Genomic DNA, 17,276 nt, shown 5'->3' with positions numbered 1-17,276 from the left:
AGGAGGAAACGGACCAAGAGGCAAAAGATTATGTGGCCTCTGGGATCCAGGAAAGACAAAGAAACAAATTTTGATATGGAGTATCCAGAAGGAACACAGTGCTTTGCACTGGACTCATTTTACATTTCTGACCTCCGAATCAGAAGAGAATGTATTTGCTTAAGGCTCTCAATTGGTGGTAATTTGCTACAGAAATAGGAAATTTAATGAAATGATGTATGTACAAAATCAAAAGAATCCCCACAGATTTCTAGAAAAAGCCTAATTTGGAAGGTGGCAGGATACAAGAACAACGTTTAAAAATGTATTGCAATTTTACATACTAGCATCTCAGAAATTGAAATTCAAAATGTAATACCACGTGAAGCCTCAAAAAAAGAAAAATGTGTAAATCTAAAAATATATGGACTTTTTGCTGAAAATGAACAAAATAATAGTGAAAAAAATTAAACATGACCTTTTTATGTAGGTCATCCTAGAGAAACATACCATATTCATTAAACTTTTAGAGAAACACATAAAATTCATTGATTGGAAGGCACAACATAGAAACAGTATTAATCCAATTTGATCTACAGGTTTAATGCATTTCCAATCAATATTTTTTGTAGCCACAAACAAGATAATTCTAAAATTAACATGAGAAGCAAAACACCAGAATATCTGAAAAATGCTTAAGTGGTTGGAATCACTCCACATTACCTCAAGACTGCTAAGAAAATAGCAATTGCTAATAAAAAAGTTCCCATTATATATTATTCATTTGTAAGAGAAAACTCATGAACATGTATCTTTTCAAATTATTTCACTGACTCAAGAACAAAAAAGAGATTTGCAAAATTTTAATTTTCTTATATTTTGTATATGCTTACTATGTTCTTATTTTCACATCATGTAAATCCAGCTGCATGCATGGTTTTCTTTGGGTACAATTAAGAACAGGAAGCACTACATTCACGTGCTGCATATTCATGAATGTGGAGCAGGCTTTAGGGAGTGTTCAAAAAAAGTAAAACAGACCCAGGAAGGAATCCCTTGACCCCAGCACGCAACCCAAGACTTAATTGTTTGACCCCTCCCAGGAATGTGACCTTAAACCAGTCACTCTGGATTTCAACACTAGTGAGGTAATCTACAAGGCAGCATCTTTGCCCTCTCTCCCCCAGCGAAAGGTAACATTGCATAAAGGAATTTTCTCTGTTGGTAATACTTTTCTCTCTGCCTGGTTGCTACCTACAAAAACTTTCCATTTTGTACAGGTCCTCTGAGTATCTCTTTATTTCCTAGATGGAGTGCACCCTGATTCATGAATCACTCCAGAAAGCCAAGTAGGTCTTTAAATTTACTTCGTTAACTTTTTGTACTTTACTAGAAACAGTCTGAAATGTACTTCTATGGTACTTTGATTAAAGCCACAAAAATATTCTGGAGCAGAGTTTGGAGAGAATAACTCAAGGATAAATTATGAGTGTCTAATCACCAAATTGTATGTTTTTGATTCTATCAAGGAAAGAAACTGGTACATATTCTTTCAACCCTGAATGCCTAATGGTGCACGTTTAGCTTCCGTTATAAAGTACCAAGGTGGAATAAAACTGTTGTTCAGAGGACCATGATTCACCGAGGGTTATAAAAAATAATAAACTTTATTAATCAAGACAGGGGACCTAGGGTACATTTTGAGTTAAACCGTAGTAAGAGGTAATGGCAGCAATTAAATATCAATCATGCACATACATCCACGATTTTGGAATTTTCTCCTTTTTAAATTTCTTTTGTTTGTTTGTTTGGGGGTGGGTAATTAGGTTTACTTATTTATTTTAATGCAGGTACTGGGGATTGAACCCAGAGCCTTGTGCATGCTAAAGTCTACACTCTGCCGCTCAGCTAAACCCGCCCCTCAATTTTGTTTTTTTCAGTTAAATGTTCCTCTCATAACAGCTCTCCCTTGGATTTCAAAGAGTAAGACTAAGTTTTCATGGAACATAGATATGTACAACAGCTACTCCCGTGCAATGGAGAAACTGACCAACTTTTCCCGCGCATTGCTCACAACACATACTCAGTCCCTAGTAACTGGTCCCTCTCCTCCCATGAAAAGCCCAGGCCCTTAATGTCCTGCCTGCTCTGTTCAGTCAGCTGAGGTAGAGCTTTCAGTCCTGTAACCCACCTGTGACCTATCCATGGACCAGAACCCTGAACATAATGAGCACGATGAGTCATGTGGATTCTTGGCGGAAATTTTTACAACATTCAGTAGATTGGAAATGCTGCTCTCCAAAAGAAGTCCTCTCTGTTCCAGAGCTTCGCTCTCCAGCTGCAAGCTTTAGCCCACATACTTTGTGCAGTTTCTCCTAAAGATGTGTACTGAGGAGTCCAGCACATTGAGAGGCCTGAATAAAAACTCTGCTCATTAATTTGTATGATTTCTGTTCAACAGAAGAGAAGATTCTCCTCCTGTTGCCTAATACTTGAAGTCAAGGAAAAAGTTCTGTCATGCCCATTGCATCTGAAAGATCTCTCTCCAGTATAATCCCTAACCTGTGACCTTTGGGTAAAGCCCTTGCCACACACATTACATTTGTGTGGTTTCTCTCCAGGATAAATAATCTGATATCTACTGACAACTGAGTAACAATCTGAAACTGTGCCATACTCATAGCATTTTTTAAGTATGAAGTATTTGGTGAACCCTCCATTTAAGGCACAACACAAAAGCTTTGCTACATTCAGTACATCAGTAATGTTCTGTCCCATATGGACTACCTGATGACTGGTGAGAAGTGAGCCCTCAGTAAAGGTTCTCCCCGTTCAGGGCACGTGTGAGGTAATCTCCAGAATGAATTATTTTGTGACTGCATTCCTTACCCAAAGTCCTGGTCATACTACACACATTTATCTGCTTTCCTTCTAGGATACCCTGGAAGCCTAACGTGTGGATATCTGCTAAAATGGATGCCTAAAATCCCTCAGCAGCCTGGATTACCTGAGGGTAAGTTAGGCTTCAAAGTAGGATTTGCCATACTTACTACATTTGTAAACTTTCTTTCCAGTATGAATTCCCTGGTGGATTCCTTTTTTTTGAACTCCAATTGATTTACAAAGTTGTTGGTGGACCCTGAGGTATGAATTTTGACTGAAGACACTGAGACGTTCGTTACATTTCTACAATTTCTGTCCATTATGGATTATCTGATGGTGAGGCTTTGCCACACTCATGACATGTCCACCATTTCTCCCCAGGATAAATCTCGCATAAACTTAATATACCAATTTTGAATGAAGACCTTCCCACATACATCACATTAATATGGTTTCCCCTTTGTATTTATTTCCTGATGTGTAGTGAGGATTGAGATCTGAGTAAAGGCTTTCAACACCCTTTCCTTTTGAAAGGTTTCTCCTAAGTATGAATTCTCTGATGACTTACAAGGGTTGCTTTTTGACGAAAGACCTTGCCACACTCATTACATTTGTAAGGTTTCTCTCCAGTATGAATCCTCTGATGTCTTGTAAAGTTTGAACGATGACTAAAGACTCTGCCACATACAACACATTTATGTAATTTTTCTCCTGTATGGATTAACTGATGACTCCTGAGGCTTGAGCCCTCGTGAAAGGTTTTGCCACATGCAATACATCTATAAGGCTTCTCTCCAGTGTGAATTCTCTGATGAACTGCAAGGGATGAATTTCGACTAAAGACTTTCCCACATACATCACATTGATATGGTTTTGCTCCTGTATGCATTCTCTGATGTTTCGTGAGGTGGGAGCCATGATTAAAGGTTTTCCCACACTCATTACATTTGTAAGGTTTCTCTCCAGTATGAATTCTCTGATGACCTCCAAGGGTTCCTTTTTGCCTAAAGGCCTTTCCACACTCATTACATTTGTAAGGTTTCTCTCCGGTATGAATTCTCTGATGAACTGCAAGGTAGGAATTTCGACTAAAGACTTTTTCACATACATCACATTTATGTAATTTCTCTCCTGTGTGGACGATCTGGTGTCTACTGAGGTATGATCCCTGAACAAAGGCTTTGCCACACTGATTACATTTATAAGGTCTTTCTCTGCGTGCTTTCTGGTCTTGTGTTAGTATTAAAGGATGCATAAAACCATTGCCACGTATGTTACGAATGTTGGTCTGGATACTAGAAGAAATTCCTGGAAGTGGTAAAAATGAGGCACAATTATTGATACTCTTGTTGGCTTGATTAAACTCATCAATTTTCTCCTCACTTTTAAAAATATGCAGGTTGTCCAGAGAGCTTAATGCAGGCCCTTTATCCACAGGCTTGATTCCTGCAATACTTTCATGCTGATCTCTCTTATCAGTAAGGTTTTTCTTATGAGTTACACTCATTGCGTTGTAATTTCCTGCCTCATCTGTCTGCTGTGACTCAAAGTCATATGTATTTTCTCGGATGCTCCTGAGGTAAAAGTGTTTTATTTTATTCCTTTCATGTCCTGCCAACATCGCTGTTTGGAATAGTTCTCCTCTATCAGTGCTTGCTTTTAGTTGTAATTTCTTGATCACATGTACTTCTGACATATCTACAACATAAAAAGAACCGTAAGTATTTTATTCATCAGAATTTATAAATGAATGTTTCATCTTACACACATGATATTACACTGAAACAAGTAATTATACCAGAGTTACGAACTATGTACCATGATTTTATAAATTTTAGGAACACAAAAGGAATAGAATTCTTGAACTAAAGAAAAAGTGATCAGAGATAATTGAAATAAATTTAGGGCACCCTAGTTTCAAACAACCTATGATGAAACACTCACATTAAACAAGATTCTGTTAGCTGTCAAAGAAAGTGTAGTTTTCCACCACGACACCAAAGCACATACCATTAGACATACTGCTCTCTCATAACTGAGAAAAGAATATTATATTACACACATATTTTTCATACTTATAAGTAAATGCTAAAGAACAGACAATATAGTGTAGCACTAAATAATCCAAAACTAGCATATCTACTGAACACAAATGAGTGGCCCTTAAAAACTGGGAAAGAAATATAGCATAATGAAAATGAAGAATATGGCAAAACAATTTTTTGAAAAACAAAATATTTTAAAAAATACCTTCTATAAAATAATATACCCATAAATAAGCATAAACCATTCTGTGTGACCATCATCTGTGAATCAAAATTAAGTACTAATAAATGAAATATTCTCCAATTATGATAACAGTGAATAAGCAGAGCAATTCCCTACCGAGGACAGTGCCCTGAAATATCCAGTTCATTGGCTCCAAAATATATGGAATAAAGAGTAAGCAATTTGTAAAGTTATTCATAGGGTCAGAAACAATGCTAATCAGAACCAACTGCAACAGAAATGCATACAAGATATAATGTAAACAAAGGGATGTCATAACCAACATGACAGAATATGAATGTATCTTTGTATATAATAGTATCTTTTCGGTCTTCATTATAAAAAATGCACTATTCTTAAAAAATAATAAAATAATATCATTTGCAGCAACATGGATGGACCTGGAGAGATTGTCATACTAAGTGAAATAAGCCAGAAAGAGAAAGAAAAATACCATATGATATCACTTATATGTGGAATCTTTAAAAAAAAAAAAAGACAGAAATGAACTTATGTACAAAAAGTAAACAGACTCAGAAATAGAAAACAATCTTCTGGTTAACCAGGGGGAAGGGGGCAGGAAGGGATAAATTAGGAGTTCAAGATTTGCAGATACTGACTAGTATATATAAAATAGATAAACAAGTTTACACTGTATAGCACAGGGAACTTTATTCAATATCCTGTAGTAACCTACAATGAGAAAGAATATGAAGACGGATACAGGTATGTATATGTACCACTCAAACATTATGCTGTATGCTGTGACACACTGTGATCCAACTCTACTTCGATAAAGGAAAAAAATGCACTATTCTAAGCCATCTAACAGCACTGTAACTTGTAAAGACCCCGAATCACTAATCAAAAACCATTCAACTTAAAAAGCCACATAGCTGCACTGCAGAATTCTACTCAACATTTAAAAACAATTAAAACCCACCTTCCTTCAACTCTTTCCCGAAAAACTGAAGGGAAAAGTTCCAAATTCTCCCTGTGAGGTCAGAATTATTCTAATACAAAAGCCAAATAATGGCACTACAAGAAAACCAGAGACTAAAATTTCTAACCAAGAATGATGCAAAAATCACCAACAAAATAATAGTCATGTGAACTCAACAGGACATTAAAAAAATTGTATAAGTAATGGGGATATATTTCTGAAATACAAGGATGGTTCAATATATGAAAATCTAACAATGTTAAATAAAGCAGCATGTTAACAAAATGAAAGAAAAGAATCGGATTAACATCTTAACTGATACAGAAAAAGCAGTTGATAAAAGATAACAGCACGTTGTGATAAAAGGATCCAATAAAGTAGAAACAAAAACATTCCTCAGCATTAAGGATCTATGTTAACAGTGATGGCTAACATCACACTCATACAACGGTGAATGACTTAGAAGCTTTTCCTCTAAGATCAGGAACAAGACAAGGATATCTGCTCTCACTGTTTCTAAAAACATATTACTAGAAGTCCTAGCAAGAATACATAGGCAGAAAAAGAGATTAATGATCTCTTTTGAGAAACAACATGATCTAATATGTAGAATACCACGAAGGATCTGCAAAAAAGTTGCTAGAAATGATGAAGGAACTCAGAAAAATTACAAGATATAAAATCAGCAAGCAAAATTCAATTGTGTTTATATACATTAACACTGAAAAAATCAAAAATGAAATTTAGAAAATAACTCCATTTACCATCAAAAAAGAAATAAAATTCTTGAAATAACCTTATATAACAAGGGAAAGACTTGTACCATGTAAACTAAAAACAAAGCATTAAAAAATATTAGAAAATATACAAATTAATGCAGTGATTATCTCAAGTTCATGCACTGGAAGTCAATATTCTCAAGATGTCAATACTACCCAAAGCGATCCAGAGTCAACACCATCCTTATAAAACCCCAATACTGTTTCTTGAACAAACAGATTAATCCATCCTAAGATTTATATACAATCTCACAGTATCCTTGATCGCAAAAATAAGGTAAAAAAGAACAAACCTAGAGGCTTCACAATTATGTCAAAATTACTACAAAGCTGAACTACTCAAAGCCATGTGGTACTGGCATAAAGACAGACAGAGAGACCAGTGGAACAGAGCAAGGACGTCAGAAATAAACTCTTGCATTTCTGATTACATGAAGTTCCACAAGGCAGTGAGGCCCACTCAATGGCGCAAGGATAGTTTATTAAACAAAACAAATGATGGTTCATTATGGAAGGTATCACTCCACTTCATAAACCTTCTCAAAGATGCTTCAAAATTAGGTGCCGAGGTAGAATGAACAAAGGCACACGCAGGTGACAAAGAATATGCCGTCACTAACACTTTACTCAACAGCCTCACAAATAGGAAGCTGTGAACTTGGTCCCCAGGAGAAATCCTCATACCACCTACGGAGACTGAAAGGGCGTGGTCGTTACGAGGTGTGAGAGCACTGTCACAGAGCCCTTGAGACATGCATTTGTGACGTTCCTCAAAAGCAAACAAAAAAATTAAAAAGACTTACAAGTCTGGCTCTCCTGATACTTAAAAAATTTTTTTTCAATTTGTTTTTTTTTTTTGCAGGGGAGGTAATTAGTTCTATTTATTTATTTACTTCTGGAGGAGGTACCGGGGACTGAACCCAGGGCCCGGTGCAAGCTAAGCAGCGCTCTACCGCTGAGCCCCACCCTCCCGCTTCTCCTGCTGCTTCCGGCCTCGCGTGGTGGGACACGCTGACCGCTCCACTAAGCAGCTTCAAGTGCGGGTGTTACACACGGCAGAAAAATACTGTAACATATGAGGGGAAGTATTCTCCTCCAAAATTCTCCGTTACCCAGTAACCTCACTCCATAGAGTTGGCCAGAGGTTGTCCATTAACTCAGGGCACCCCATCACAGCAAGGAAACTGGATAAAATCTCAGGCTTTAGGACTACGTATATCAAAAGCAAATTTCAGAGGAATAATCACGCAAACGTAGGAGAGGAAGAAAATAGGAAGAGTAGACGTTTCACGACTAGGCTGAGCAGCACAGACCCAACAAAATACAAGACAGGTGGGTCGGACGTCGCAGGACCCTGCAAGGAAGCCGCGCTCCGCTCACCGACGCGGAGCCGGGCCTGAGGGACCCACGCCCACCCGACCAGGGACGGGGGATGAAAAAGAGCATCTCTGTCCACTGCCCTTATACTCATCCTAAGTAATAATTACAGAAGATCCAATCCACCCGGCGGCTACCACAGCCCTGACCTGTGTGGGAAAAGCAGGAAAAGAGCAATGGCTGAGGGATGGCAACAAGCAGATGGGGCCTGAGACAGCTCCACGCAGGTCTGAGGTGGCAGGTGGGATCAAACAGCAGGCAGTGTGTTCCCATTTTGTGATTAGGTCTTCTAAGAACAGCCAACCGGGAGGGAACTGGGCAAGGTCCGGGGATTGGAGTTTGGAGGCAACAGCTTTGATCTACATGCACTGAGATCAGAGCATCCAGTGGAATCCTACCCTGAAGGAGGTATGAGGGGTGAGAGACCTCGAAAACAGAGCCTGCCCCACACTCCTCAAAGTCAAGTAACAAGTTCACAGGAGCCACATGACAGCATGTAGATCATGATACTTTGTCTCTGGTGGAGCCGCAGCACCACTGAAGGATGAAAGAACAGTTTACAGAAGGGTAAGTTACAGAGAAAAAAATTTCCTCTGAGAGTTTACAGTAATGAGTAAACATCTATATTCCCACAGAAGTCTCTGAGGAGGGGAGAGTTTCCCAAACACTATCTTTAAAAAACATTTTTTTGGGTGGGGAAGTAGCTAGGTTTACTTATTCACTTATTTTTGGAGGAGGTGCTGGGGACTGAACCCAGGACCCCATGCATGCTAAGCATGCGCTCTACCACTTGAGCGACATCCTCCCCACCTCAAATACTATTTAATAACAAGGCTTCTCTGCCCTTCTGAGGTCTGACCAGTGTTCACACATCGATCCACCACCAAAGGCATTCACTTCACACTTCACAGCCCAGGGCTCTTTCTCTTACTACAAAGTGGTAAAACATTCAGATGAGAAACAGAAATTCCCTTACATAAGAAAAAATACGATTTGCTGTGACTTTTCCAGACTCTTACTTATCTGTTCAGCTGAGGATTAAGGACATTACCAATGGATCTAGAAAAATATTTCAAAATTTTAGCCACTGTCTGCCTCCTTCTGAATACACAGGGACAGTATAATATGCAGAAATGTAGCTGACCTCCTAGAAGTGCTAACTCAAAAGCTCTGGAGAAGAAAACTGGAAAGTCTGCCGTTAAGCTTGATACATACAAAAGCTCTGGAACAACCTCTGATGTTCCATGAAGTAAGCAGATCGTCTCATGAAAAAGTACTTTCAAACTCCTGGTGCCAGGCTGTGAAGCTTTTCATGTCTGAGTCAACAGAGATTGCAGATTAGTCAAGCAAAACACAGGCTCCCAAGGAGCACACAGGGAAAATGCAAAGACACCCAAGGGAAGATCGCAACATCTGGATGGCAGTTCTCCTCACCCAGGGACAGCAGGTTCCTGCAGGTCTCCAGCATCACGTCCCTGTACAAGGCCCTCTGAGCAGGGTCCAGGCACTCCCACTCCTCCTGGGAGAACTCGATGGCCACGTCCTCGAAGGTCAACTGTCCGTGAAATGAAAACACATTTCACCAAGTATCCCCATGAGAAGAGCTCTTATTTGCACACAAGATGAGAAGAGGAGAGAGGGGTGAGGATCAAGTCAGCTGAAGTGTGTGTTCTGACAGATCCGTGGAAAGGTATTGGGATTAAATTCTGGGTCTCCAACTCTAATTTCTCATGCCTTTTCATAGAGATTATGATATCCTCCAAGCAATGTGCATTTTTCATTTCAGGGGAAAATACACAAAATAAATACAAATAAAAATCAACAATGGCTTGTCTATGCAGGAGTGTTAGATATTACATGTCACACACTGAGTGATACTCAGTATCTAGATGAGCTACAGGCTGACTGGTGTCTTCAGAGATGACAATGTCCACAGTGGCTTCATACAAAACTAAATTATGAAGATGATGGCAAGAACAATGACTAAAGGTGTCTGAATACTTCCTATATGCTAACTATTACTCTACATGTTTATAGGTGAGAACTTTTTATCAACAAGATAGCTCACTGGAGGAAGATCTGTTCCAATCTCACAGAAGAGAAGTATCAGAGAGACACTAAGAAACTCCACTTGAGGAAGAAAATGAGGAAGACACAGCAAACACATGAACTAAGGTGGCTGGGCTCCTGAACTGAAGAAACAAAAACTTAAGTAACAGAAAAGGCATGAAAAGTACATTGACACAAGTTTCCCTGAGAAAACTTGAAAGTAGTTCAAGGCAAACAACATGAAAGTGCATAATCAATGGAACAGATTAGAACACCGGAAATTACCCTGTGAATACAGGTAAACAGGACAGACAAGGGAGCCCAGACGACACAAAGGCGAAAGGACAGAGTCAACAACAAATGGGGCTGAGAAACTGGGTATCTACCAGCAGAAGGATGGAACTGGGCCTCTTCCTGCATGAAAGGCAAAAACTTCTGAGTGTCAAAGAACACAATCCACAGAATGAAAAGACATCTTCTTAAAAACAAGGTGATGAAAGCAATTTAAAAAATTCCCAAATGTCAGAGAGTGAGGTTTATTTCACGGTTAAAAATCGATGACAGAAGAAAACACCCTGTGTCACTGATGTCTCTGGCTTTCCACTCTGTTCACAGTCATTAAGATTTAAGTCTGTGACTCAGTCGTGTAGCTCAACTCTCTTAGAAAACACAGAACAAATCTTCCCTAATTGGTCTGATTTCCCCATTTTACCACGTATTGTGCATATTACTACCTGACTTCCCCGTGCAGCTTCTTTCTCTGGTTTACAGAGAGCAGACAGCGCACCCAGATGGGCCCCTAAACCCTCCCTGCTGCCCCACAGCACTGACTCCGCGTCTCCAACCCACGGGGGTGAAGCCCGCCCAGGACGCCACCCGGGGAGCCGCTTCACACGTTCCAGGTCCCGGGGTCCCGGGGGTGGAGTCTGAGTGGGGAGGACAGGCACTGAGGGAGGGTCCCGGGTGACTGTGGATGTACAGGTGTCAGGCAGGACGCTGCAGAGTCAGACAGGACTAGAGAGCCCAAAGGGCCTTTCAGGAAGGACAGACTGAGAATCCAGTGAGAATATGACTTTACCTGAGAAACAGCCATTCCTGACTCCTTTTTTTGCTCTTCCTTCTCTTCTGGACTTTTCCTTCAGGAAAGGCAAGTCTTTAGAGGTCAATCCTGAAAGTTGGAAAAATGTCCTTTAATGCTGAGAACCAACACAGCCCTCCCTGTGCCACAACCACACACACAGGGGAGACCTCACCACGTGGGACAGACAGTCCCCTGCTGCCCACTGTCATAGGAGGGACTCGGATCAGGAAACTCCACACACAGACCAACAAGGGAATTTCCGCACACTGTCCTCAGACCACGATCCCCTCCTGGTGAGACCCTCACCCACATGGCAGCAGTGGGCGCCTCAGCTGGACCCGACAGCCCTCTTCAGGTCACAGACCAGGCCCTGATCCATCCCCAAGCAGAGCAGAGCCCCCTCCCCCTCAGCCCGGATCCCAGCCCTCAGGATGGGAGGACTCAGAGTCAGGATGCTAAGTGAGGGACCCAGACTGGAATCACCTGGGGTCCCTTAAATATCACTGAGGTTGGAACCCACAGACTATATGAAGGGGACTAACTGGTCAGAAGATAAAAAACATGTATTCGAAACATGTCTGACTGACCTAATGTGAAGCCTGGGTCGAGGGGAGCCCAGCACACCTCCCACTTTCTTTTTCTTTCCCAGCTTGAGGTATAACTGGTGCACAACAATGGCGTACATATGAGGTGCATAAAGTGAGCATCTGACAGATGTCTACACTGTGTAATAATTACCACAATAAAGTAATTTACATTTCCATCACTCACTAGTATTTTATTTCTGTGTGCTCAGAACACTTAGTGCTGCTCTCAGCAAATTCCAACTATATAGTAACACAGTATGACTGATGGTAGTCAGTTCACGGTACATTAGATGTACATGTTGAAAATATTTCCCTCAGTACAAAGATTTCCTTTCCCTTGGAGATCTAGACACAGGTGGGTTTCACACACTGTGTGCCTGTTCGATGTCTAATTTATTTGGGAACTTCCATACTAGTTTCAAAACGAGTTGTACCATTGCATTCCCAGCCACAAAGCACAAGGGTTCCCTCTACTTTGTTTTTTGTGTGAGAGTGTGTGTGTGTGTGTGTGTGCGCGCGCACGCACGTGGGCACACCTATTTTGAGACAGATGAGGAGAGGACAGTACAGGAATCAGCACTGACGGGCAACAAGAAGGCAGTACCTGCATCTTCCCAAGGATGAGCTCTGCACTCAGATCCCTGTGGTGTTGCTGGCCCTCTGATTCTGGGAACAATCTTCTCCTACATCAAAAAACTTAATGGTCCCTCAAGCTGTGTCCACAGGCACACACCTAGCAGAATGTCCCTAATGCAAACATCCAGCCATTTAAAGTTGATATACAAAATTTCCCTTTTGGAATCAAATTAACTTACAAAGTCTCAGGGGGCCAATATAGTGTCCATACAACACTTAATATTCCACTCATCCGGCTATAAAATACCAGAAAACATTCCAAACTGTAACAAATCATGCTGGAGGGAAAAATACATACGAAGACACTCAAGGAGCCACTAAACGCAAAACAGAATATTTTCATTACAGAGATCACAGACCAAACACTGTCATCTCCAAAAACTACATATAAAAAGAAAGATGTTTCTGGTGATGGACATGCTCCAGTGAGAACCCAACATCTCTTAAAAAAAATTTCAAATTGCCTTTTGTATCTTTCAAAGTGCATCTCATGCTTTTGTTCATTTGTAACCTAACATACTAAAAATTACCAGAGGGAACACAAAAATTACCAGAGGGAACACACAAAATGATCACTGAAATTGTTCCTATATAACTCCAAAAATTGTACAATGATCCTTGAGCTGCCAAAAGATCCAACACAAGTCATCTGCGAAGTGGATGCTGTGCGGAACTCCCTAGATCCATCCCCTGAGGACAAGGCAATGAATGCCCAAATCACCCATGAACCCCATTCCAGGTGCTCCAGCCAAAACTGAGACATCCCTTGCTCTCAGTCCCACATCCTGGAGCCCACAAGGGACAGGCGCTCACACTGCTCACTAGGCTCATCCTGACGCCCACACTGGCTGCCAGGTCCCGTCTGCAGATCCCACAGGCTTCCCCTCCGCTTTCTTCATTTCTTCATCTCTCCTCCACACAAGCGTGGGAAACAGGGCAAAAGGCACAAGGACCTCTCAGCAAAGGAAGAGCAATAGAAATATCTACAAGCTGCCACCCAAAGGATACTGGACATTGGGTATGACGGTCAGGAAGCAGGCCCCCCTGGGAAAACTTACTAGCAGTTGGGGAACTGATGGAGACCAGTCACAAAGGCATTTGAGTTCAGTGAGGAAGTCTCAGAGACAGTCGGTCCCCAAGTTTCTTGTCTCCTGTTCTCCTCACTCACAGGTAATTAAAAGATACCTCAGCTCTTTGAGGGAGGCCACCATCATGCCCCCTTAGGCTCCAGACTTCTGCCCACCCTCAGCACAGTGAGATCACTATCCCCGACTCTGAGCGGATGAAATACTGAAGGCAAAGCTCCCAACAAGGTGGCAACAGGTCCCTGGATGCGCACAGCCTGGAACACTTGGGGGCTACAGCACAGCAGTGACACAGCACAGTTAACATGGGGACACCTCAGGACACTGCATGAGGACACCAGTTCTGCGGGGATTTTTAGGACTCCCTACATCTCTGAGTCATCTTTTTAGCAATTCAGTAGCCACACGGGGTAAGGATCAACGAGAGCTGAAACGTGCAGAACAAATATGGGAACCATCCGCATCACCTACCCTGTTCCCTTGGTCCCCCCTGAGGACCGTTCACCCCAACCCACAGCCCCAGCATCTAATCACCTCCCCAGAGTGAGGTGCTGCAGCCATCCTGGGAGGAAGAGGAACACTGTGAGCCCTTCAATGGGGGGAGAATGGGAAAGGCTCCAAATAATCCATGGAGAAGGGCACTTGAAGGTGACTGAAACAGAGGCTTTTGAAACAGAGGCAATGAAACCTGGATATCATAACAGAAACTGTCAGGAGGGAATAGAGACACCTCTCTGAGCTAAAACCTGAGGGAGGACAAAGGGCCTGAGCCATGGAGACTTGAAGGCAAAAGGTAAGAACAGGAACTGAGATCTCAGAATAGGTTTCAGTGTTTGAAAACAGAGAAAAGGTGAATGTAACTTGAGCAGAGTGATCCCTGAGAACAGGGTGAGCTCCCAGGATAAGCCTGGAGACACTGGCAGGGCCCGGAGGATGACACAGGGCTGTGGAGCCACAGTAAGGAGTCGGGATTTGGGGGAGGACAAATGAGAACCAATGGAGATCTGAGTGCAAAAGTGACATAAACTCTCTTCAAACTACACTGAATGCAGAGAAATCCATCTGAGGACGGTCTCTCTGACTCTCAAGTCTTCCGGGTTACACCCTTCTATCCATGCTATCCCTTCCTCTCCACTCTCGGGCACCCCAGGCGGCTGGGCTTCCTTCCCGCTCTCGCTCTCCCTCTGCTTTTTCTCACCTTTTGGCCTTTTTCTCTCCCAGGACTAAGATGCTCTGAAGGCCAAGGTTCCACTTTTTCTCCTCTCCCTCACTCTCTGTGAACTGCCTCACCACTGCTACCCGCTCCTACCGGTGATCCAGGACCCCGCTCCCTATGTTGCGGTCCAATCGCTGGAGATCTGGCTTTTAAATTTCTCTATTTTGTTCCCATGCCTTTTTTCGGATGTCTTTCTTTTTACTGTCTCTTTGCACGTCCTCAGCCATCTTTTATGTTCCCGTTCTTTCGCCCTCATTCTTTTCTCCTTCTCAGAGTTTTTATTTCTCTGAAACTCACTGATTCTTTGGCTTTCCTGACCCCCTCGTCCACGTTATTTATAGGAACGAAAACTGAATAAGGTGCCCTCCTACCAAAAGAGCCAGTTTTCCAGCAGGGTGGAATATGGGACGGAAGAACCATAAATGTCACATGGCTGGCCCAGGTCACCTCCCCCTACGAGGGGTGGGGGAAGGGCTGACTACGAAGGGGAGGCCCGCGGAGCAGAAGGACCGGCCTGAGGAGGACGCTGGGACAGAGGGGCTGGGAGGCAGGGGGTCTCAGGAGAGGGCCGGGCTCCCCAGAACCCCGGGACCCGGGAGAGGACGCGGCCTCACGGGAGCGGGGCGGCAGGCGCTGCCCTCCAGGGGCCGAGAGGGCTAGGCTGGGGGCGCGAGTCCACCTCGCGGAAGGGGACGTTACACGGGCGGGGGCGGAGGGGGTGAAGGGTTTTATGAGGGAAAATATCAGGAATGGCGGAGTCTCCGCGACCGAAGGTAGAAAAGCCAAGGGCAGAGACTAGCCTCAGACCGGTTTCAGACCCAAAGGAAAAGATCCCAGACCTGGAGCGGCGCCGTCGGGACTTATGTGGCCGGGGGGGGCCAGGTGCTGGGGTGAGAGGTCCCTAGTGACTCCCACACCCTGAGGACGGAAGAGGGGGGACAGAGCAGCACAGATTTACATTAGAAAAGAGGAACTTACGGTCAGCTGCGTGACCTTCCCTCGGCTTCTCTCCACTTCCGGGTCCGTAAACGTCTGCACAACCGCGAACAGAGAGGCGGGACTTCCGGGGGCGGGGCCAGGGTATCTCCACCGGCGAGGCGGGGCTAAGCGGGAGTCAGGTTTGCACGGGGACAGGCGGGAGGCTGGGCAGGGGACTCTGGGAGGCCGGGGGAGGAGATAATGCTTCCCGTTGTCTTGACCCCTTTGGTTTTAAGTCCCAGACTGGAAGAGTTTTCCAGTAAAAGCTTACAGTTATGTGGGCGGCTAAACGTGGAAACTAAGATGTCTTGCTCCTGAGGCTCAAGCAATCCAGTGGCTGGGAACGTGGGTCTCCAAGTGGTTGCTGTGGGGCCGTGGTTGGATTTCGGAGTATTTACTGCACGTAGAATTCGCTTAAGGCTGTTTAAGGGAAAGAGAGCTACACTTGTCTCTATTATAAACTAGAATGAGAAATAACAAAACTCTCCCCTAGTAGAATGGGCCATTTCATACTGGAACGTACAAAGACAGCTTTTCATTTCTATTCCTAATTCAGCCAGGAGGCCAGCTCAACGCGCCTCAGTCCTGGGAGTAGTTATGAAATACTGGTTAGGTGAATTGCCCAAGATGATTTTCCACGTTTCTTGAAATTTAACGTGTGGAGGTGTTTGTCAAGTTATAAATAGGAGTCATAAGTTTTCAGAAAAATCAAATTGAAAGGCCAGAAGAAAATTGTCTATTTGAACTTACAGTTGGGAGCATTATATCCAGATTTCTGAACAGAAGTTTAATTCCATTTTGTGGACCCTATATTTTATTATATATATATTTTCAATTGAAGTATAGTTGAATTACAATATTATCTTAGCTACAGGTGTACAGCATCGTGACAAACTATTTTTATAGGCTTTAATTCATTACAAGTTATTTCAAAGTCATGGCTGTGATTCCCTGTGAAGTACAAAATGTTGCCATGGTAATTGCTTAATTATGTTATATATAGTAGTTTGGATTTCTTAATCTTCACTGCTATCTTGCCCCTCCCCTCTTGCTTTTCTCCACTGATAACCTCGATTGTTTTCTGTATCTCTGAATCTGTTCCTGTGTGGCTATATACATTTTTTGGTTTTAATGTCTACATTCCAAATGTAAGTGATATCATACTGCCTTTCTCTTTGATGTGTCTCAGTAAGCCTAATATCCTCTAGGTCCAACCACGGTGCTACAAAAGGCAATTTCATTCTGTTTTATAGCTGTATCTTTTTGAATACGAGTTTTTTTCCCAGGTATATGTACACGAGTAGAGTTGCTGGGTCATATGGCAGTTCTATTTTCAGTCGTTTGAGAAACCTCATTTTCTGAATCATGTATTTTATTATTTGCTTAAAGAGACTGCTTTGCCCAATTTACATATT

General features: G+C 42.6%; 1 pseudogene; it reads right to left on the bottom strand.

Annotated features, from left to right (window-relative positions):
* The window catches only part of LOC102508851, a 40,622-nt pseudogene extending 24,697 nt beyond the window's left edge, over window positions 1-15,925 (bottom strand).
* Between the last annotated feature and the right edge of the window lie 1,351 nt (window positions 15,926-17,276).

Source organism: Camelus ferus, chromosome 9, assembly GCF_009834535.1.
Source record: "Camelus ferus isolate YT-003-E chromosome 9, BCGSAC_Cfer_1.0, whole genome shotgun sequence".
Classification (NCBI taxonomy): domain Eukaryota; kingdom Metazoa; phylum Chordata; class Mammalia; order Artiodactyla; family Camelidae; genus Camelus; species Camelus ferus.
This window is presented reverse-complemented; position numbering and strand designations above follow the sequence as displayed.